At 39.2% G+C, this 23,173-nt stretch overlaps 2 long non-coding RNA genes across 2 annotated transcripts in view; one reads left to right on the plus strand and one right to left on the minus strand.

Annotated features, from left to right (window-relative positions):
• The window catches only part of LOC150012226 (uncharacterized), a 138,471-nt gene that overhangs the window by 98,527 nt on the left and 16,771 nt on the right, over nt 1-23,173 (plus strand). The window lies entirely within an intron of this gene.
• Nucleotides 5,876-10,485, minus strand: LOC150012230 (uncharacterized). The gene is made up of 2 exons (XR_016510722.1): nt 10,188-10,485; nt 5,876-6,695 (listed from the first exon to the last, which is right to left on the minus strand). It is a non-coding gene; the product is annotated as an uncharacterized LOC150012230 (long non-coding RNA).

Here is a 23,173-nt window from a genome sequence, read left to right on the forward strand (position 1 = left end):
TTCACAACATGTCCAATAGGTGGCCCTGCCTACGCTTGTGCCACTGCGTGTGAGTCTATGTGCTTCTTGATGTGTTTCATTAGCTCTGTGAGACACCTGACTGCTTGTGGAGAACAGGCTTCTAAAGAGAACAAGGCTCTTGGTGAATGCAGTAGAATATATTAAGTGATTGACACACCTTTTGTTTTGTTGACTGTGTCCTAGTTTTTATTTGAACTGAATGAAAAATAGAGACATCTGAATTCCTCCCTCAGCTATGCACATGCAGTTTTTTGTTTCTTTGTTTGTTTTGTTTTTTTCAACAGCTTGCGAAGCTCTGGGTCATTCCCTGCTAGGTAAATAGGTTGACCTTGGGACATGCTGTTTTCTCCAGTGTCCTCTCTTCCTATGCCATGGACTGGCCCTGAGAAATGCTTCTCTGTGCTATTGATGGGAACAACCAACCTGCCTTTAGTCAATGCCATTCTGAATTTCACTGCTTTTGCTTACTCTTTTCGTCCTCTTCTCCCTCAAATCCATATGCAAAAGTCTTCTGTCCTCTTTCCCTCTGTCTTGTCACCTCCCCACATTCCTGCATTCTTCACCATGGCTTGAATTTTTTCTGTCTTTAGTTACACTTAAAACTACTTTTCATATGGAATTCAGAGATGTCTCTCCAGGTTTTTCCTCTTGAATGCATTAACTGCTACTGACTTCCCAGTGATGACAGTATTTAACTGGTAATGTTATCTTGTTGATATGTTTATTCACAAAGGAAGTAGGGCCTGCCTTTATGAGCCTGAAGAGAGGAAGTTCCCATTTTCTAACTAAGTTATTTCCTGAAGATCACAGAATAAATTAGGTCTTATAAAATGTATCATATTTCCCACAGGGACAATTTCAAGACTGGGAAAGTCATATATGTGACAGTGGACATTTAGTTAAATAAAGTAGGGTTACGTTACATCCGCTTTCAAGTTCTTACCTATTCCATAAGAGGTAGGGAAATACAGCTGATTCTGTGGGAACCCTAGTAAGGGATGAAATCTTATTGTGCTTTATATACTAGCTACCTCATTTTTGTGTTTATATTGTTTTGTACATGTGTCTCAATACTCAGAACCAGCATAGAAAGCATAGAAGCACTCAATGGATTAAGTTAAGGTATATGGCATAATGCCTTCTACCTCTATAATTTAAAATAATAAAATTAGGTGACAATGAGCTAAACGGGTATAATGCTTGTTTCTGGTACAAAGGTGTCTTATATTCCTTAAAAGGTGTCAAAAACCAAGCTCTACCATGAGTAAAACAAGGAAAAATATATGTTTATTTCAAAGGTTTCAACTTGGCAAGGTGGGGAACTCAAGCCTATGGGAGCAATGAGTTCCAAGTTGCTCACAGACTAAGGAGTTTTATGGGGTGAATCGGGAATCAGAATTTTTTGGCTGTTTCAGCTGATTGGTTGTCCAGTGGTCTTCTCCCTTATTTGGATCCCAGGTGTTGAGTGAGGGGAACAGGGTGTCCAGAGATGGTATAAACAGATTTGGCATTTGGGGCTTGGCTGGTGTCGTCTGCTGCTAATTTCTGAGAAGAGCAGTAAACTCCTGCAACTTACATTAGGTAAGGTTCCATTTCATTTTCTTTGAGTGCCTACATTGGTCAACTCCATTTTGTCTCTGACTTAAGTGACTTTATTTTGGTTCTACAATGTTAAAAAATAAAATTCTACTCATATGTATTGACAGAATTGGGTCATTGGGTAATAAAGGTCCTATTGAGATTTCATCTTTTAAACAAAATTCCACTGAGTACATTTTAAAGAACTGGTTGGTTTTACTCAATGATTCACAAATTGGGTAACATCCAGTCTAGCAGATAGAAAGGAGCTGCAAGGAGCTGTATAAAACGAGTGACTTAAAGGCAGAAGGGAACAGGAGCAAGGACATTATACTGGGCAAACAAAGTGGATTGGTTATTGCAGTCAGCTTCCTTCGGAAGCGGTAGGTGTCTTCTGTTGCAGTATTTAGTGGTCGAGGACGCGGAAGTAATTCCAGCAGACAGAATGTGGGACAGTCGGAGGGCTGCCGCTCGCTCAGGCAGAATCAGCACTGAGCAGAGCAAACACCTTCCTTTTATTGAAATCTCAGGGGGCAATTACAGGATACACGTCCTATTGCTTACAGGGAGAACAGGATACTGGCGTTCAAACATTAACTGCTTAGGTACAAAACAGAAGTGTAAGTCCTTAAGGCTAAGTTCCAAACAAGATGATAGGACAAGGGAGTAATGGAGTACTCAGCAAAGTCTCTTTGTCCTCAGGATACCATAGCTCAGTGGCCTGAAATAGCTTGCAGCTGCCGGCGTTAGCAAGTCCAGCTTGCTTAACTGAGTCACAGGACACCTGGACAGGGGGGCATGAAATGCCCCTACCCAGAGACTTGATTTCCACCAACAGTCTTATCAGGCAGATGACCTGACCAGTGCTATTCAGGTAGTTCCTGACTGAGTGGTTTAAGATTCCATCCCTGGGAAAAGGTGAAACTGTAATGAAGTCTCGGTTTGGTGGCTAGGGCTTAGCAAAGCAGCTCCGTTCTGGGCCCTGTTGTCTTGTTTTTAACAATACGCTTTCTAAAATAAACATCAATTAAAAACAGCAAATAATATTTATCTTGACATTTTAGAATACAGTACATTTATTTTAAAGGGACATATCTTTTGATGGTTGGGTTTTTCTTTAAAACTATCCAAATGAATTTGTACAAATAATTTCCCCTTAGTCAGTGTTCAAAGTTCTTTTTTGACCTTTTAGTGGCATTCACATCTGTGGTCATGACTTTCAAAAGAATCTCTAAAAGACTGAATATATCAGTAAAGTATTTTAATAGTTGCTGTGTTTATTTATTTCATAATTAATGTGATTTTTCAGAATGTCCTTTGGCAATAAATGTACTTTTACATTTTGTAGTTATCCTGACAGTCAATTTATTAGGGTTAAAATTCAAAATCCAATTTTTCCTTAGGACTTTCAGCCATTTTTCAAAAAGTTTATCATGTCATTTATAAATCTAATAAGTTTTATTTGAGAAAGAACAGTAACATTTACTCGTTTCACTTATTCTACAATTATCATTTGATTAGCTCGTCTAATGGTTAAACTCTCTTAATTCCTTGAGCAACTAGTAAATTAAACAGGATTTGTAAGTTTAGTATATTCAGTTTTTAAGCACTAACCAGACAAACTCTTAGCATTTCAAGATGTCAAAAATGTTCTACCTGCTTCTGGTCTGAGTTTAAAACATACTAATTTTTCAGTTAATTAATTTAACAAACACTTGTATAGTGCTTACTCGCTTTCAGACTGCCCTGCTAAGTTGGCTACATAGTCAAGCAGATCTCTTATTCCCAGGGTTATGAGGTAAACAATTTTCTCCTCTTCCCCCGGAAAGGAGGAGATGGTGTTGCCAGAGGAAGTAGGATCCTCTTCGATATTGCAGGAAACGCATGTCAGGGATACACGCTTAGGAGAATATGAGATAAAGTGGCACGATTAATTGGAGCGAAGACAAAGGACTGCCCCCAGGTACACCATACCCGATGTCTCATCCATGACCAAGTGGCTCAGCTCTGTTCCGCTGCCGAAGAAGCCCAGCTTCTAGGGCCGCAGGCCTGCAATTGTCCTCACCAAGCCCAGGAGAAAGGCCAGGACCCAGAGCTCCCAGGCCATTAGCCACAAATCCAAGGCTCCCATGGTCCAGCACCGTTTCTGTTCCCATTCAACCTATTGCCTGCTGAAGAGAGAAAGCATCAGACTTGGGCCTTTGTTAAGCTTTGATTATATTTCCTTGGGTTTGGGAAGGGGTAAGCTTCCTTTCAAATTATTCATCTCTTTCCTGGGTCTTCCCAGGGCTCTGTTGGTGCTTGTCTCTACCCAACCCCTTTTTGGGATCTTCTGGGGTTTTGTGCCCTTATCCTGTCCAGTCCTTTCCCCAGATTTTCCCAGGCTAGACTTCTCCCCTTTATGCTCACCACCTTGGTTTCTACTGCCCATGTGCCTAGCAAAGGAATTTCCCTGTCACTGTTCATCCCTCCCCTGGGTAATCTGTGGGAAGGCTGGTCGTTCCCTGGGGATATTGGAATGCCCGTCTTTCCTGCCCACTCAGATGGCCATAATGACTGTGAAGCTGCTTCTTCCTAGTTAATCTGGCATAATGTCTGATTCCATTTGCTCTCTTTATTTGTTAATAACTAACTATCTGCCTATTGTTACCAGTGGGATGAGGAAATTATCTACTGGAACTTCTATAGATGAGAAGATGAAACCATGAAAAAGATGTTCCCCTCATGCACCCCACCAACACACACACACACACACACACACACACACACACATACACACACAATTTTAAACCTCCAGTTTTATATTCCTGATACTCTTTCAGCTTAACCATTAAAACTGTGCTCAAACAAGGCTGTGACTGTTTCCATCAGTGGAGGACCTCAGCCTGAGACATGTCAAAAAAGTGTACCTGTTGCAGTTATAAAGGCAAAGAAGCCTTCATTCAAAATTATTTCAACAGTAGTCAAGACTGTGGTAATAGGGGAGAGAATAAATGAAAACTTACTGAAACAGAAGACTGGAGAGTTTTTAAATGCTAGGTCAAGTTAAGGAAAAAGTGCTGAGGACATTGGATGAGGTTGGTCAATGTGATTAGGCCATCTGAGTTTCCTACTTGGTGCCTGTCATGAAGTTAGGCTCCTACCCTCCCACAGAGACTGAGATATTGAGGCTCTATCTTTCTTAATGATTGCACTTCAAAGGGATGGCTCATGGGTCCCTGAGAAAGACACTGCTAGGGCATAGAAGATTAAGTCTCAAGGGGTCAGAGAAAGAGTAAAGTAAATGCTCTAAGAAAAGGGATTTTGGGAATCTATAGTTAAAAAGAAACCTGTCTAAATCTTAGTTGAGCAGAGAGGTCAGACCTCAGGTGGGCGGTGTCAGTTTTGCACCAGAAGACTCATAGATTGAAATAGATTTCAAAAAGTAGTTCAATTAATCAAATCTAAGTCACTCTGTGTCCAATGGTGAAGAATGAGAAAGAGGCAGCTATTCTCTTGTCAAGGCTAATCTTTAGAGTTCCTTAAGAGCTATTTCTATAACAGCTCACCTTAGATTTAATTTACAAGGTCTGTCCAGAAGTATCCAGCCACATACTATTAAAAATAGACATTTATTGAAGAATATACAAGAAACATTGTACATAGGACAATGGTGCCTCAGCCACTTTCAAAGTAGGAATCTCTGGACCTCACACAGTTCTCCCAATTGCCATTAGCTACCTCATCCTATTTTCCTGAATCTCACTGACAGTCTGAAATCTCTTCCCTTTCAAAGGTGATTTTAGTTTGGGGAAAAGCTAAATCTAGGCTGTAGGGGGGCCGGGTCCTCTGGGTGATTTGATGTTTTGCCAAAAAGCTCTGCATGAGACACAATGTGTGAGCGGGAGTGCTGTCGTGATGAAGCTGCCAATCACCAGTTGCCCATAGCTGCGGCCTTCTGAGTCATTTGAACACTTTCCAAGAGAAATGTTCAAGCTTAACACAAACGTTGATGCAGATTTGTTGCTCTACTCACTCAGTCATTTTGAATGCAATGGCCACACAGTACACATGCTCACTCGTGACCTCTACTGCTCCCGCTAACTAGTGAAGTCATCATTGTTCATGCATACACATTCCAGCCCACTCTTCCTGGCTGCCAGGTTACATTGATGTTGTAAAAACCATTCCCCTTATATTACCTGACCCGTCCCGCAGGTCGAGCAACGAGGACCCTAGAGGGGGAGTGAGGATGAGAAAGGGGCAAGAGGCACAAAGAATGGAGACAAGACAGTGCTCTGATCAAGTCTCGTTTATTCTTCGTCACAACAGCATTTTTGTAGCTCAGGAGAAGAGGAAGTTTTCATTAGGGAGGAGCGCAGCCGCAGCTGAGGCGTTATCTAACGGATAAGAGTTAAGATGAAGGACAGCAACTCCCAAGAAGAGAAAGAGGGAAGTTGCCCTTAATTAGGAGCAGACAACTATTATGGGATAATGAGGCCACGCCAAGCAGAACTTTAGGATGCCGGTCAGCAAGACTTTAGCCGAGGAACTTTTTAGTTCCCCACAGGTCCCCCTTTTTTATTTTATTTAAGCTGAGAGCCTTGCGGGGACTGCGCCTGTCTTAGGTCGGGAGATCGCCACACGGAGCTAACCTTGCCCTACCCGTCATTGGTTATCTAGGGCAGCTTCCTTTTTTGGCCAGATACCTGTCTTAGGCGGCGGCTGGCAATGCGTGTGGTCTCCGGTTGCCCGTCATTGACTGTCCAGTCCAGCTCACCAAGGCATTAGTTACGTGTATGAGCATCATAGTAAGTTGCAGTCTCAGCCTGTTCCAATTTATGATAATGGACCTGTATTGGCTGCATTTTTATGGCATCTATTTGTTGCTTGATAAAGGCCATCACCTTATTGAAAAGGAAAGGTCCTAAGGATAGAAGCAGGAGTAGCCCTATGAAAGGTCCTAACAGTGGAAGGAGATAGGGAAGGACTCCATTAAGTCCGCTCCACAGGGGATTTTCGAAGAGTTCTTTTCTTCTTCTCACTAGGTCTTCCTGTAGCTTCTTTATTTTGTCTCGGACGATGCCTGATTTGTTGGCGTAGAAGCAGCAACGTTCCTTCAAAGCCAAGCATATTCCTCCCTGTTCTGCTGTAAGTAGGTCTAGTCCCCGCCTATTTTGGAGAACTACTTCAGCTAGGGAGTCTAATTGATCTTGGATGTCATTAATGGTGCTGGACAAAGCTTGAACATCGTCAATTAGCTGATTAGAGAGCTTTGTGTAGGAATGAACTGCAATTCCTAACCCCGTTGTCCCTGTGGCCAATGCCCCTGAAACACCTAACCCTACTAATAGGGGGATGAAAGATACGGCTCTTTTGTGGCGACCTGCAATGTAGTCAAAACTGGGAATGGGAACAGGGTCATCTCCGGAAACTATATCTATGTCTGGCAATAAGGTAGCTAGGACACATATTCCTGTCCAATTGTTGGGCAAGGATGAAAATGCTAAATTTCCTCCACAAACAAACACCTGCCCTTTGCCTGGGCAGAGGGAGTTGCTATGGTTCACTATGCTACTACAGTTAGCAAATTCAACAAATCCAACATGAATATCAAAGCTATTATTTTGAGACTTACCTTGGAGGCAGAGGGAAGCAAGAAAATACATGGGCTGTACTCTAAAGGGCAAGCTGGGGCTACAATTTTGATGAGACTTATTAAAGGTGATGATATCCGCAGGAATGGCTAGAGGCATAGGCGTGCCTAAAGTCATGCATAGCCAGCAGTCTGCAGCTAGTTGGGGGTTGGAGATGATAAGGGCTCGGTGGGTGGCCGTCAAGATGTCAGTGGTTTGGGTATCTAAATCTATTCCCCGTGGTTTAGGTAATGCCAGAGGGTGGTAATTGATTTTTGGATGCAGGTTTGTTATGAGGTGTTCTATTTGTTTTTGCACTTCAATTTCTCTTATTCTATCTTGAGGACCACCACCATCAGAAACATGTACAGGGGCCTTCTTATGCCAGCATACTGGCTTTCCAACAGTGCCTTGGCAAGAGGCCTGCAGATACTTAGTAGACCCAATTGGTGAAGGGTTGGACCCCCAATCTCCTTGGTCAATAGCATTTTGCACTTTTTGCAGTATGGCAGTAAAATAAATGACATTAGAGGAGGTACATTCCTGTACTGACTCATAACAGGTAGAATGCATCTGATTATAGATGGTGGTGCATTCCTTGGGACATGCTCCTGGTTTGTCATTGGTAGCGGGTATGACAGGAGGCTTATTTACACAATACCACCTCTGTACTGCGAGACGGCAGTATTGGCAGTAGAGAGTAAAGGCAGGAGCAGTAATTGTGCAAATCTTTGGCCTGAAGCAATGGTGTTAATATGTTTAGGGGAGGAAACCATGACCTTGATTTCTCCGGCAAAATCATTATCTATGACTCCTGGGAGGACCTGCAGACCGTTCATGGTCGAACTACTGCGGCCTATTATTAAACCAAAGGTATTATCGGGGAGAGGGCCAAATATTCCCGTGGGAAGAGCCTGAACCCCCATTTCTGGGGTTAATACTGTATGGGTGGAGGAACTGAGGTCCAATCCTGCGCTTCCTGCTGTGGCTCTGAGGAGGCTTGAAACGGATTGCTGGTTGACGGAACAAAGCTTACTGCCCCATAGATTTGTTTGGGTTTGGGGGCCTGGGGCTGGCCCCTTTTCCCGTTTCCCTGTATAGGTGGCAAACTGTTGCCCTGGGCATCCATTTTAGATTTGCATTCATTTGCCCAATGATTTCCCCTTTTGCATCTGGGACATAACCCTGGAGCTGGAGTTTTATTATTAGATTCCTTTTTCCCTTTGCAATTTCTTGCAAAATGACCAGTTTCTCCACAACTAAAGCATTTTTTCTTCCCTTGTTGAGCTAGAAACTGCTTAACAGTAAAACCCTGCATTGCTGCAGCCATGGCGAGGCCTTGTTGGTAGGCTGCTCCGATGTCAGAGCACAAGCGTATATATCCGCTTAAATCAGTTTTCTTTTTGTATGGCCTAATAGCTGCCTGGCAGGCAGCATTCGCATTTTCGAAAGCTAATTGTTTAACAAAGTCTGTGCCAGCATCGGTGCTACCAAAAATCCTACCAGCTGCAGTAATGAGTCTATGGATAAAATCTGCAAAAGGCTCATCTGGTCCTTGTTTAATGTTAGTGAGAGAGGAGCTCATATCACCCTTAGTGGGGAGCTTCCTCCATGCTCTTGTACCTGCTGCTTGAATTTGAGCAAAAAGTCCTGGATCATATTGCATTTGATTGTCACTAATTCCATAGTTGCCTTCTCCAATTAACATATCAAAATTCCACCCATTATTTGCCTGCATATTGCGTCTAGCAGTATCCTTACAGATTTCTACATATTCTGATTTCCATAGGAGATAGTCCCCTCCAGCTAGAGTCGCTCGAGCCAATGCTTGCCAATCACTTGGAGTGAGCCACTGATCTGTGACCGATTCTAAAATGGCCATAGTGTAAGGAGCCGTGGCTCCGTATTGAGCTACTGCAGTTTTTAATTCCTTTATGACTTTGAAATCAAATCCAGTGTGGTGTTGCCAGGCCTGTCCCTGGGCATCTACTGTTTCCGACACTGGAAATGCCTCTATTTCCTCCAAGCCTGGTATTAGTCCTGACTGAAGGGGAAGTTTGGGGGCCGCTCCTCTGACTGGGGGCCTCTGGCTTTGGGGGCCCTCTACAGAGGGTTCAAGTTCTTTTCTTTGCTTTCCTATTTTTAGCCCCTCTAATTGTCTTATTAATTCCTGATGCTCCTTTTCTAATTGTATTTGTTCTTTTAAATATTCAATTTTATTCCTCAGTTCTTCTCGAGGATTAATAACAGGGTATGCAGAAGGGGGAGCGGAGGGTGAGATATAGGGCGGTGGCCTTGTTTTCAGAGGCGGCCGTTCAGGGTTATGGTATTTGGCTGCCTCTTCTGCCAAGCGATCCCAATTAACCTCTCCCTCGTCAAAATGATTTGCAGTATATTCTGATAGGTCTGGATATAACTTTTTTTTGATTTCACCGACACTTCTTTAGGTGCCGCAGCTCCCCCTTCTGTAATCTGAAACTCTGACGGCTTACACTTCGGACTGTCCTGTTTTTCTTTCGGTTTAACTACTTCGTCCTCACCGTCATTTTCAAGAGATATTAAATTATCCTCCTCTCGGCTGTCATTTCCTTTATTTTTTCTACTTTCCTCCTTATGATTTGTCTTTAAGATATATTGACCCTTTTTTACTACATTAGCTACTACCAGATCACTATGTCTTTGAGATAAGAGTTCATCTATTAGATTCCAATAAGAGAAGGCGGTTTACAGGAACCTTCTCCGGACCAAACGTATCATAAAAGTCTTTTAAGGCATCCCCTACTCTTTTCCACCGTTGCGGATCAATGTTCCCTTCAGTGGGAAACCAGGGACATAAGTCTTTGATATAATCAAAATATTTCAGCAACTGTTTTACTTTAACCTTTACTCCTCGTGCCTTTAATGCCTGTCCGAGCTGTTCAACAAAAAGCTCATGTCGGCTCATTTCTTGCCCCATGATCGCCGTTCACTTACCGAGGTGAGGTCAGCGCGGCAGGTTCCCGCGTAGCCTTTTCCTCTTCTCTACTTGGCCGGCTCCTCGAACGACGTCCTTCACTGAGTCCCCCGTTCTCGGGCCCCACGTTGGGCGCCACTTGACCCGTCCCGCAGGTCGAGCAACGAGGACCCTAGAGGGGGAGTGAGGATGAGAAAGGGGCAAGAGGCACAAAGAATGGAGACAAGACAGTGCTCTGATCAAGTCTCGTTTATTCTTCGTCACAACAGCATTTTTGTAGCTCAGGAGAAGAGGAAGTTTTCATTAGGGAGGAGCGCAGCCGCAGCTGAGGCGTTATCTAACGGATAAGAGTTAAGATGAAGGACAGCAACTCCCAAGAAGAGAAAGAGGGAAGTTGCCCTTAATTAGGAGCAGACAACTATTATGGGATAATGAGGCCACGCCAAGCAGAACTTTAGGATGCCGGTCAGCAAGACTTTAGCCGAGGAACTTTTTAGTTCCCCACATTACCAATGGCTGGAGTTTTTCCAGATAGACCTCATATTCTTTAATGTGCTTAAAGTAATAATTACATCTTTTGTTTCTACCATCTCTCGGATATTATTTCATCTTCTAGAAAGTACTTTAAAAAGATAATTAAAACAAATGTATATTGATACATATTATTCTGACATATTGAGTTTCAAAAAAGTGGAATTTTGCTTCTTGATTGTAATGTAATATTACAAATTGTAATATTACAAAATGTAATATTACTAACTTCTGTGTTCTAAAGAAGAGGAAAACAATTCACATGAAGAAAAATTCATGCCTGCTGCACTTATTTGTGGTGGTGGTGGGGAGTATTCAGCTGTCTTATCCATGATATACCCAGCTTTTGTACCAACTTGTAATTTAATTGTTAGCTTTTTTTAAGGCACTTAAATTTACTGAGGGAAAACTCACTAGTTTTGATATAATGAAAGCAGTAGGTATTATACAGAAGGTGAGAAGAGGTGGACTCTATTCATTAGAAAGGAAATTAAATGTTCAAATTTTGATTCATTTTGCAGGTCACACTATTTTTGGTGATAAGTTTATAAGATACATTACCTGAAGAAAATCTGAAATAATGCAGTGCCAATAAAAGTATGCTAATTGAAAAAATGTTAGGAAGTGTTAGAAAAGCAATTCATTCTGTAAGGGCACTGATAAGGTGCAGCAAGGGGATTTATGCAAATGTAATGAATTAAAGCATTTATCTTGCAAACTTGATAAATAGCAGTAGGCACTTTAGAGGGTGAAATAATTCACTCTTCAGTGCCCATATGTACCCAAATCATTGTTCCAATATTTATTACTTGAGAATGACTTATTTCAGCATCTATAATCACACCACATTTCTCCTAGTAATTTTTGTTTGTATTTAATGTAGAGATGGATTCCTATCTAATAATGTTGTCGGTCTTTTGTCTCTCTCCTTAAGAAGTTACAGTAACACTGAATGTTATCTTACTGTAGGCAAGATCATTTTAGAACCAACTTCTTTTCCTACCCCCTCTCTGATACACAATCTAAATTGCAGTTTATGATTTACAAATGAAAATAAGACTTTGTCAGTCCCCAATATTTCAATGTCTCACCATTATCTAGCATGAAGTTCTGATAAAGCATTTTATAGTTAATTGCTTCTAACTAATCCAAATTCATCCTCCACTAATTGTCTCAACCTTAAACATTGTGTTTTACTCAAAAAAATCCAATGTCTCCTTATACATGTTGTCTGTATATCCTCTTTGTGTGCTGCTTTTCTAGAGAATTCTGACTCATATACTTGGAAAGATGATGAAAATCATCTACTTGATCTTGGATTTCTAGCTTCCAGGAGTGTAAGAAAGTAAAATGTTTGTTAAGTCACCTAGTCTGTGGTATATTGTTATGGTAGCCCTAACGAGTTAATGCAGCAGATTATATTCATTCACAATAATCTTTGTGACATATATTTAGACTCAAGTCTCTGAGATGTATATATTTTGCTCATTACATGTGTTGCTTTATGAGAGTCTTTCTTTCTATATGAGTTGCATGTAGTTTGCTCTTCTATTTTAAAAAGTTGCGGGAGGACATAGGAAGGTCTGTATCTTTGTCTAGTACTAATCATGAAGTTAGCCCTTTTGAATGCCCCTTATTTAACTCTTTATTACCTAGTGTACCAAATTGTGTTTTAATTTGTAAGAACCCTATAGCACCCATACATTGTGTCTACACCAAAAAGCTTTATATATTTTTTTTTCCTTCTTTTATCTTCCCATCTTCAGTTTCAGTCTTTCTACTTTATCACAATTACAACAGTTGCACATTAGTCTTCCATTCGCAGCTCCAACGTGTTAGTCTTCTATGTACATTCCTGTATTTTAAAGGGCTTACCTTCAGTCCTTTGGCTAAAGTTTATGTCATCATTGTTTGTTTGGATGAAACTCATTCTCTAGTCATCAGAGGTTAATAAATTTTCTGTATAGAAGGCCTGGTAGACAATATTTGGGGTTTTGTAGATCACGATGCCACATACTGTTTTTGTCACAACTACTCCATGTTAGTGTGAAAGTGCCATGGACACTATGTAAGGGAATGAGTGCTGTGTTGTTACAGTTTCCCATTTTTAAACCTCTCCTATGTCTTACCACACTTTAGTCAGGGGTGTCTCTTCTACAGGGGGCCCCGGGGCATCAGCTTGCCTCCAAGTCTAAGCAAGCACTAAAATGTAGAACAGGCCCTATGAGCTTAGGCTGGGAGGTAGCTGACCATCCAAGACACATTCCCTGTAAAACCTCACAAAATATACCCTCTGCTTACTCTCCCCCCTTTTGTCAACTTCCGTATTTATTGCTTACCCCTCCCTGTAAATGTAAAAGCCTTTTTTTTTTTTTTTTTTTTTTTTTTAGATACATGTATATTTCTGAGATTGGAGCATTCTCCCTATTGCAATAGTCTTTCTTCTAAGTGGAGCCTCTCCTTATCTATGCCTGGACTCATGTTTATGACACTTTGATTTCTGGTTGGGGGAATAAGGAAGAAAGGGGAGTACTGGTACTGGATATTAGGTAGGCCATGTGGAGTGTCTGCTGAAGTTTCTAAGTACTTAGCAGTGTTTTAGCAGAAGCTGGCCTACTTGCCAGCATTGATGTAAGGAAATCATTTATTCATTGGAAAGAAACTTGACCTAGATGATCTGAATGTTCCTCCTCAAATCTAGCAGTGTGATTTGTAGTGTGGTTTACACAAATCCCCAAATCACCTATCAAGCAACCATCATATCTAATTTTAATCAATTGGGAAAACATTTAGAGACAACAGACTTTAAACTGAACTTTAATCATGGGTGGAATTTGGGAGCTTAAGTAATAGCAGTACATATTTAGTCAGGAAAATATCTATTCAGTGTTTGCAACTCATTGGCATAAAGATGTCTGGAGTCTGTATTTAATCACCAAGGATTTCCCAAGCTCCCAGCTTTTATGAGGATAATAACTAAATTCAAGGTTCCCATACTTGTTGGTATTTCACACCAAAAGACACCTTCTTTGATAAAAAAGTTATTCACATTTTAGTTTATTCTAGTCTTGGCAAGAAAATAAAACTAATATGCAATTTTCTCTCTTCTTGACTTAAGAAAGCAATATGATAAATTTGTATTTTGAGCTCATTGAAAATAATTTAAATCATCCAGATGTTTCAAATATCTAATCATATTTGGAAATAGGGTGAGAAAAAAGCCTTTACTAGTTCTCATGGAAAAAAGTATCCTGTTTTATGAGTACACTGAAAGGTGTTAATACAACTTCCAGACAGAAAATATAGGATTATGTATTATAGTCTTAGCAGAAATGAATGCAATACTTATGTATAAAACAGGTGTTAAGTAAAATGCATTGAAAAAATTTGAAAAATTCATTTTTCTTTAAAGCACTTCACTATGCTCCAGAAACACTTTTCACTCATGCTAACTTATTTGATTACTTTCTGAATGAGTGAAAAAACTTATATATATAGACATCATAATTTGTATTAAAAAAAGAAGCAGGAAGTCATTTTGGTAGTTTATATTTATGATTTTCTTTATGTGCTGTACAATTTTCTCCATGTACTTTTAAGTAGACTTCATTTCCCAGTTTCACACAGCAAATATTTTTAGGCAGGCACACTATATGAAATACTTCTGCCTTGGTTCAAGGAATAAAATATTTGTATCAAACATATAAAAGGCACTAGTAGGAAATTTGTGTCATTGATTCATGTATAAAATATATTTTTCTCTGAAAAAAATATGAAACTCCTTTTACTGCTTTGTTTTTGTTTTGAAAAGTTAAAAAAATACAGCAAGTTACAATAAATATGAAAAGCACTAGTGTGTCCAACAGAGAATTGGCCAATATCTATTTTTTAATTCATCTATTTATTTTTAGAGAGAAGGGAAGGGGGAGGGAAAGAGAGGGAGAGAAACATCAAAGTGTAGTTGCCTCTTGCACACCCACAATGGGGAACCTGTCCCAAAACCCAGGCATGTGCTCTGACTAGGAATTGAATCTGCAACCCTTTGGTTCATAGGCTGACACTCAATCCACTGAGCCACACCGGTCAGGGAAGAATTGGTCAATATTAACATGGTAAATGTTTTGTTTTCTATATAAATTTGAATCTGATGATCTCCTCATATATCTTTTATATGTTATATCTTAAATATCTTATAATTTTTTCTTTGAACATCTCAAACAAATTTTATTAGATTTATTCCTAATAGGTACTAAAGGTAAATATAATTTTTATTGCTACTGTGAATGTTTGTTTTGTATAGCATTTTCTCATTTGTTATTGTTCACGCAATCAATGCCCAGCAGATGGGCAGAACAAAACAAAGGTACAGCCAGGACTATGTCACTGGAATACTTTATTCTAAGGGACTGAACTTGACTCCGCCATAAGGCCCTCGTTCTCCAGGGTTTTTGATAGTAAATACCTGTCTTCCTGCCTTTTGAGAATCCTTTACCAGAGAAAAGGATGTTCATGTGATACATTGTCAAAACGGCAAGTAAAAGTTGACAGTGGTCCTCAAGCTCTCTAGTTTAAATTCTACAACTTGGCTTCTAAAATAAACATACTAAGCTTCTCATGTTTTACTTTCTTTGGGAATGTTCTTCTGGCTAACTTTTATTCATCCTCCAGTTCTCACTTAGAATATGCTTCATCCACTGGAAGCTTTCTCTTATCCTTTATGTCTATGTTCTCATAGAACAAACTGTACCTATAATGTCTTTTTAATATTTTAGAATTCTACATCTCCTGTACTAAACTTTATACTCTCCTCTATTTCTGCCCCACACATGAAATAATGCTTGGCACAAGTAGGCACTCAATAAATATACTTTGAATAAAAAATGATGTGTGTCCAAGCATTCAGTGAAATTCCTGGAAAACATTTTGATATTAATGTTATTTTTCACCCTTCCTTTGTCACCTTTCTAAGGTAGAGTTTAATATTTGTTGCCAATAAGACCTGGGTTCTGATGTACTGAAGGTCAACTTGGGGTAGGAATTTTGGTAGCCTTTGATACTGGCTGCTCTTTTTATACAATAAGAATTTTATCCCAGTAATACCTCGTAAAATTTCATTTTTCATCTAGACAGAGCCCAGAGTGTGAATTCCAGGGTATAATGGGGTGCTTGATATTCATATAGCGTGATAGTCTTTGTTCTCTGAAATTAGAGCTGCTTCTTGGTGGAGGCTCAGGCTAATTGTGTAGATTCCCTTAATTTTATCATATTGATCCTAATACGGCTTGCGTAAGAGATTTATGAATGATGGCCTTTTTTCCATCTTACTTTGTGTTAATTTAAGTTTTACACTTTCTATAGAAAATGAATTAATTATGGTATAACTTTGAGAGGCAGGCAGTGTATAGTGAAAAATTACATCATTCAGTCAACCTTTCTTATGCATGTATTGAGTTTGTCTTTTAGGTTTAGACTCTGGAATAGACAAAAATGATACCAAGATACATAAAATTCAGTCCAATCTTTAAAGGCCTTTACAGTGTACCAAGGGAGACATACGTGTAAACCATTCAATCTAAAAAACAACCAAACAAAACAATGAGCAAATAGAAGCACTGAGGAGGGGTATCCCTGGGTGAAGGTGACAGTGGCTATTCTGTGCCCTTGACAGTCAAGGAGGGATAACAAATTAGAGTTTAATTGAAACACTAAGTCTTTTGATGTTCTTCCAGTTCTCTAGTGCAAAAGATGTCACATGTGGAGAACTGTTTAAAACAATATGAGTTTGTACTCTACCTGTGGAAATCAGACTATAATTGTGAAAGTTTTTACTTAGTGATATGCAGAAAATACAGTAAATTTAAATTCACTGTGACTAAGGATACAATTTTAAAGGTAATAGAGTAATTATAGATATTACTTTAGAGCCATTAGGAATTAATTGTGGGGCATTATGAAAAAAGTAATTTCCTGAGAATGACTTTTTAAATTATTCTGAAAATACAGATTTTAGGGTATACAGAACTTAAGTAGAAAATATTGCAACTATTTAGTCAAAGTTTATTTTGTATTTCCATGAGTGTTGTTGTGGACTGTATTATTTACCTGTAATTCTTCTTTCTTCCCCTACTCTATCATGATTCATTTGGGGTCTAGTATACTTCCCTGCACCACTGACTTTGGGCTTGGACATGTGAGTTCGTTTGGCAATGGAATGGGGATACAAGGAGAATGTACCAGCTCTGAGATGAAATCTCAAGAGTCATTAAATACTTCTGCTCATTCTTCCTAGAGACTTTTACTTCTGAAATGAGAAGCACTTGCCTTGGGTATTTGATAGACTAAAATGAGAAACATAGTTTTGAAGGTACTCTTCAGTGTGAAGCAGAGCTTTCTGAGCCAATCTATAGACCTGTAAGCATGAAATAAATGCTTGTTGTTTAAAGCCATGGAGATTTAAAGAATTACTCTTGTGGTAGTTATATAGCATATGTCAAAAGAAACATGACAAAGACAGAGTTATTTCACTGCCTCTCAAATCTGTCTTTGCATGAGGATGACAAAGAAAAAGAAAAGAAATATAATGTGCTTTCTCAGTACTCCATGCTGCTTTAGATATGTAACACAATTATGTTTATAATATAGCTTAGCGATTCAAATCTCACTTCAATTCCCAGCTTCATCACTTAATACCTGTGTTTTCTTGGGAAAGTTACTTAATATATCAGTACCTAGCTTCCCTGTTCATAAATAGGAAAAAATAACACCCTATCTAGTTGATTCTTTTACAGTATATATAAGATTTAAAAGAAGCAGAACAAGAAAAAAGAATTGCCAGATACATAAGTACTCACCAGGTATTAGCTAGAATTATATTAATATTCTTTATCATAGATCAATAAGGCAAGTTTTATTATATAAACTTGAAGATGAAAAAAGACAGGATTATATTAACTATTCTGTGAAGTGTTAATTATGATCTCGGACACTGAAATAAACCCGGCAAGCAGGATTATTGGCCAGTAACGAACAGACACTGTGGCTCGCTCAGACCAACAGTGGAGAGCTGGAAGCCTCATCCTCTTTTTATTAGGATTTTAAAAGCTACTAGAACAGGGGATGTGACATTCCAGCCAACAACAGGAGAATTTTACAAGTGAAAGAATTCTTACAAAGTGTCATTAATATGTAAAATACAGCCAGTGTAACTCCTGGTTTAGCTAGCACCTGTCAAGGAAGCAAGGTAGACACACTAATCCTCAATGCCAGCTCCATTTTAAGACTTTATTAACAAGGAGGCAGATGGAGTACACGACAGAACCTGTTTTTCCCAGGATTCCACGACTCAGTGGCCTCGACAGCCTAAAGCTGAAGGCGGAGACAAGAGTTGCTCATCATCTCCTGAGTCATGGGATGCTACGTGGGCAGAGGGGCATGAGAATACCCCTACCCAGAGATCTGTCTTCCTGCAACAATTCTGTTTTTATTCTCCCCATTTGTTTTATTTTATTTTTAATTATATGTTATTGATAATGCTATTACAGTTGCCCCAAATTTTCCCCTTTTCCCCCACCACCCAGCACCCTACTCCCTCAGGCAACCCCCACCCCATTGTCCATGTTCATGTGTCATGCATATGTGTTCTTTGGCTACTCTATTCCCTATGCTGTACTTTACATTCCCAGACTATTCTGTAACTACCAATTTGTGCTTCTTAACCTCTTCAACCTTTCACCCCCCTCACCTCCCTCCCTTCTGGCAAGTGTCAAAATGTTCTCTGTAGTAGTGATTCTGTTCTTATTCTGCTTGTTTATTTTGCTTTTAAGATTCAGTTATTGATAGATATGTACTTGTTGCCTTATATGCATTATATTGTTCATAGTTTTCATATTCTTCTTCTTCTTAAAGAAGACTCTTTAACATTTCATATAATGCTGATTTGGTGGCAATGTACCCCTTTAGTTCTTTCATGTCTGAGAAGCTCTTTATCTGTCCTTCCATTCTAAATGATAGCTTTGCTGGGTAGAGTAATCTTGGTGGTAGGTCTTTGCTTTTCATCACTTTGAATATTTCTTGCCAACCCCTTCTTGCCTGTAAAGTTTGTTTTGAGGAATCAGCTGATAACCTTATGAGGGCTCCCTTGTAGGTAACTAACCGCTTTTGTTTTTCTCTTGCTGCTTTTAAGAATCTCTCTCTGTTTAACCTTGGCATTTTCATTATCAGGTGTCTTGGAGAGGGCTTCTTTGGGTTCATCTTGTTTGGGACTCTGAGCTTTCTGGGCTTGTATGTCTATTTCCTTCACCAAGATAGAGAATTTTTCTGTCATTTTCTTTTCAAAAAGGTTTACAATTTCTTGCTTTCTCTCTTCCCCTTTTGGCATCCACATTATGCAAATGTTAGAACAATTGAAGTTGTGCTAGAGGCTCCTACACTACCCTCATTTTTTTGGATTCTTTCTTCTTCGTGTTGTTCTGATTCATTGTTTTTGCTTCCTTATGTTCAAAATTGCTGATTTGATCTCGTCTTCATCCATTGTACTGTTGATTACCTGTGAATTGTTCTTCACTTTAATTAATGTATTCTTCTTTACTGATTAGTTCTTTTTTATGGTTTCCGTGTCCTTTTATGCTGCTGACGTTCTCTCTGAGTTCATCTGCTCTTCACCTGAGTTTATTCAGCACCCTTATTCAGTATTTTGAACTCTGCACCCGAAAGATTATTTGTCTACATCTTGTTTAATTCTTTTTCTGAAGTTTTGTTCTGTTCTTTGATTTGGGCCATCTTTCTTTGTTTCCTCATTTTGGCAGCTTCCCTGTGTTTGTTTCTATATAGTAGGTAGAGGTGGTATGTCTCCCAGGCTTGGTATCATGTCCTAACGTAGTGGTTGTGCTGTAGGCTCCAGTGGCACATCCGTCTCTATTACCAAAGCTGGGTACTCAAGGTGTGCCCACTGTGTGGGCTGTGTACACCCTCCTACTGTAGTTGAGCCTTGATTGCTGTTGGCACATCCTAGGCCAGCCACTACCTGTGTTCTGTTCAGGGTCACACAGCATAAGCAAGTACTCTGCAGATGGCTGCTACTTGTGCTGGGCTTGGAGGTGTTCAGGAGAGGCCAAGATATGAACCAGTGCTGCTGTTAGCACTGGGTATGAGGCAACTTAAAAAGAGGTATGGGCTCACTGAAGCCAGATGCTACATGTTTGAGAGAATTTAGGGCAATCTGAAGCATGAGCCCAGACAAGACATTTATATGGAAAAGTTACTGGAATGAGCTTGGGTGGGGTTGGACCTCATGGAATCACCAGGGTGGGGCAAACAGTATAAGGCAGGTTGGAGGAGTCTCAGATATGGTGGCCCACCTGCTGGCATTGTGGATTTTGGGGGGTAGGGCTCAGAAAAGGAACAATGGCCTCTGCCAGCACTTCTGTCTGAGAGAAAACCACCTCTGAACTCTCCCTGACTGTGGAAAATTCAGTGCCTACCTGTATGTCTTTATGCCTTTCAATCCACAGCCCCTGTGCTGGATTGCAGAGTGAGTGGGTATAAGTAAATCTGTGCATGGGCCCTTTAAGAGGAACTACCAGGGATTCCAGCAGTTTCTATCTTTCACAGCCTCAATCTGTGCTGTTTTTTACAACTAGGAGTTATGGAGACTTCTCCTGCTGGCATTGGAACCCTAGACTTGAGGGCCTAGTGTGGGACTGGTACCTTTTGCTCCAGAGATATCCCTCCCAATTTTTATCCCTCACGTGTATATGTGGGACCAACCTGTTCCACATCTCCACTGCTCCTACCGGTCTCAATGTAGTTTCTTTTTTAATTCCTTTCTTGAAGAACTTCCATTCAGCTTATTCCTGGCAGCTCTGAATGATGGTTGTTCTATAGTTTAGTTGTAATTTTGATGTGGTTGAGGGAGGGGCTGCTCATGTTTACCTATGCTACCATCTTGACCAGAAGTCTATATTAACTATTCTTGAGTCGTTTTAAACTCAAGTTTACTTATAAAATTTATACATATGAAACAGACTTGTGAGTTAGAATTATTTTTCCTCTATAGATCCTACATTTAAAGACTTTTTAAAAATGTCAGATTGCTTTTGGACCAAAGTAAGCAATTATATTAATAGGTCTAAAATACGTTGAAAAGTTTTTAAGTGATAAGAAATAATTCCTATGAGAAAATGTAAAAGGAAATAATGTTTAATTTGGGGAGAAAGAAGGAAAAGAAAAATGTAGATCTTTTTCTGATTATATAAAAAACTTTAAAGAAATGTATCTTTTTTAAACATTTAAAGGTGAAGAGTATCATAAACACCAGTATGCTCATAACCCAACTTTAACAATTATCAATATTTTCAATGCATTTTCCTTTTCCTTTTTTAAGGATTTTATTTATTTATTTTTTAGAGAGAGGGGAAGGGAGGTAGAAAAAAAAGGGAGAGAAAGATCAATGTGTGGTTACCTCTTGTGCACCCCCAACTAGGGACCTGGTCAGCAACACAGGCATGTGCCCTGACTGGGAATCAAACTGTTGACCCTTTGGTTCACAGGCTGGCACTCAATCCACTGAGCCACACCAGCCAGGTCAACATATTTTAAAATCTAGACGCCAATAGCAAGATGTGATAAGCCAAGTTAATTCCACTTAGTTGTATAAAAAAGGAATTTAGTTACCTATTGATATGTAATAAATTGCTTCAAACCTTTGTGACATAAAACACCAAACATTTATTATCTCACAATTTGTCTGTGCTTAAAATCTGAGCACAGCTTAGCTGGGTGACCCCTGTCTAAGGTCTCTCCTAAAATTTCAGGTGCCTGTCAGTTGTGATCTCATCTGAAGGCTCAAGTTGGGGAAGATTTACTGCTAACCTCAGTGAACTGCTTGTTGGTTGGATTCAGTTTCTCACAGGATTCAATAGCATGATGGTTTGTTAGCAGAAGACTCCTCATTTCAGTTGACAGGATTTAGTTCTTTAATGTTTATGGGCCAGATATATATATATATATATATATTTTTTTTTTTTTTTTTGAGGAGAAATTTTACTCTTACCATTTACAATAGCATGGGTGAACCTAGAAGATTTTTTGCTGAGTGAAATAAGTCAGACAGAGAAAGACAAGTACCATATAAATTCACTTATATGTGGAACCTAAGGAACAAAATAGAGACCTTTATTTTCTTGCCATCCGGCCCTATCCATAAGACAGCTCACAGTGTGGCCATTGGCTTCCTTTAGAACAAATGAGTGAGAGAAAAAAAGAAAACAAGTATCCAAGGTGGAGGCCATAGCCTTTTCTACAATCTAATATTAGAAATGACAGTATCATTACTTTTGCTGTATTTATTCTGTTTGTTAGAAATAAGTCAATAAGTCTAGCCCTCACTCAAGGGACATGTGGTTATGGATACCAGGCAGCAGGATGTTGGCAGCCATCTTGGAGGCTGCCTCTCACAGGTTTGGTATAACCTTAAAGCTGTAGATACCTAAGACACCAGTTCTGTGAATACAGGAAATAGGCATCAATGAACATTTTTCTCCCACTTACATAACAACTGTATGTTTAACAGGTTTCAGAAGGGCTGGTTGTGGAATCCACATTCACAAGATCTTTATGAAGATATCATAGATCTTAAATCAACTGTACTAGTGTTTTTCAACCAGGGGTCCATGAAATACTTGGATGTTAAGAAATATTTTCAGGATTCTCTGCTTTTAGAAACATGTAGCTAATATCATAGTTTATAATATCTATTCTTTTGTAGGCCTCTTAAACATGTTAATCTAAAACTATTTGTTAAAAGAATGAATAAGTGAATGAAACTTACTTGTTTGCCTGTTGTGCATGCTGATATGATGGGAATCATTTATGATTCTTAGCTGACATTAGTTATCTGAAAAAGGAGGTGGTTCTTGAATAAAAATAAATTCTGTTGCTATGCACTCTCTTACATATTTTCCATGCATTGAAATATCTAGTAATTGACTTTGCATTTAGAAAACTCTTTTTCCTAATATATACACTAATACTCTATTTGTATTCTTGTAAGTTCCCTTTCAAATGATATTGAGATTTTGGTTGCATTTGAACAGCATGAAGAATATCTAAGAATTATGAATGGGTAAGTTTTATATTTAGACCCCAGTTATGTTTTCCCAGTGATTGATGATATTGTGAAGTTAAAATTTTACTTTCCAGTGAAAAATCAATTTAGAGACTATTATAGAAACATGGGCACAGTACCTGTGTAATGTTGTTTTTCTGTAGTTTCCACAAACCATTCAGTGGCATAAAGTTTGAGTGTGTCCTAAAATTATAGTCTTTGGAGAGGCTTAACCAACTGGGAACAATGTCGTAGTGTCAAGTAATGCAGATGTCTTCAAATCTGCAAGCTTATTACTCCAGAATAAATATTTTATTTGGGAAGCTTCCAGAAATAATAAGCTTCAAGTACTCAATGCATTTTCCAACTTAA

Source organism: Furipterus horrens, unplaced genomic scaffold, assembly GCF_987537825.1.
Source record: "Furipterus horrens unplaced genomic scaffold, mFurHor1.1.pri manual_scaffold_4, whole genome shotgun sequence".
Lineage (NCBI taxonomy): Eukaryota > Metazoa > Chordata > Mammalia > Chiroptera > Furipteridae > Furipterus > Furipterus horrens.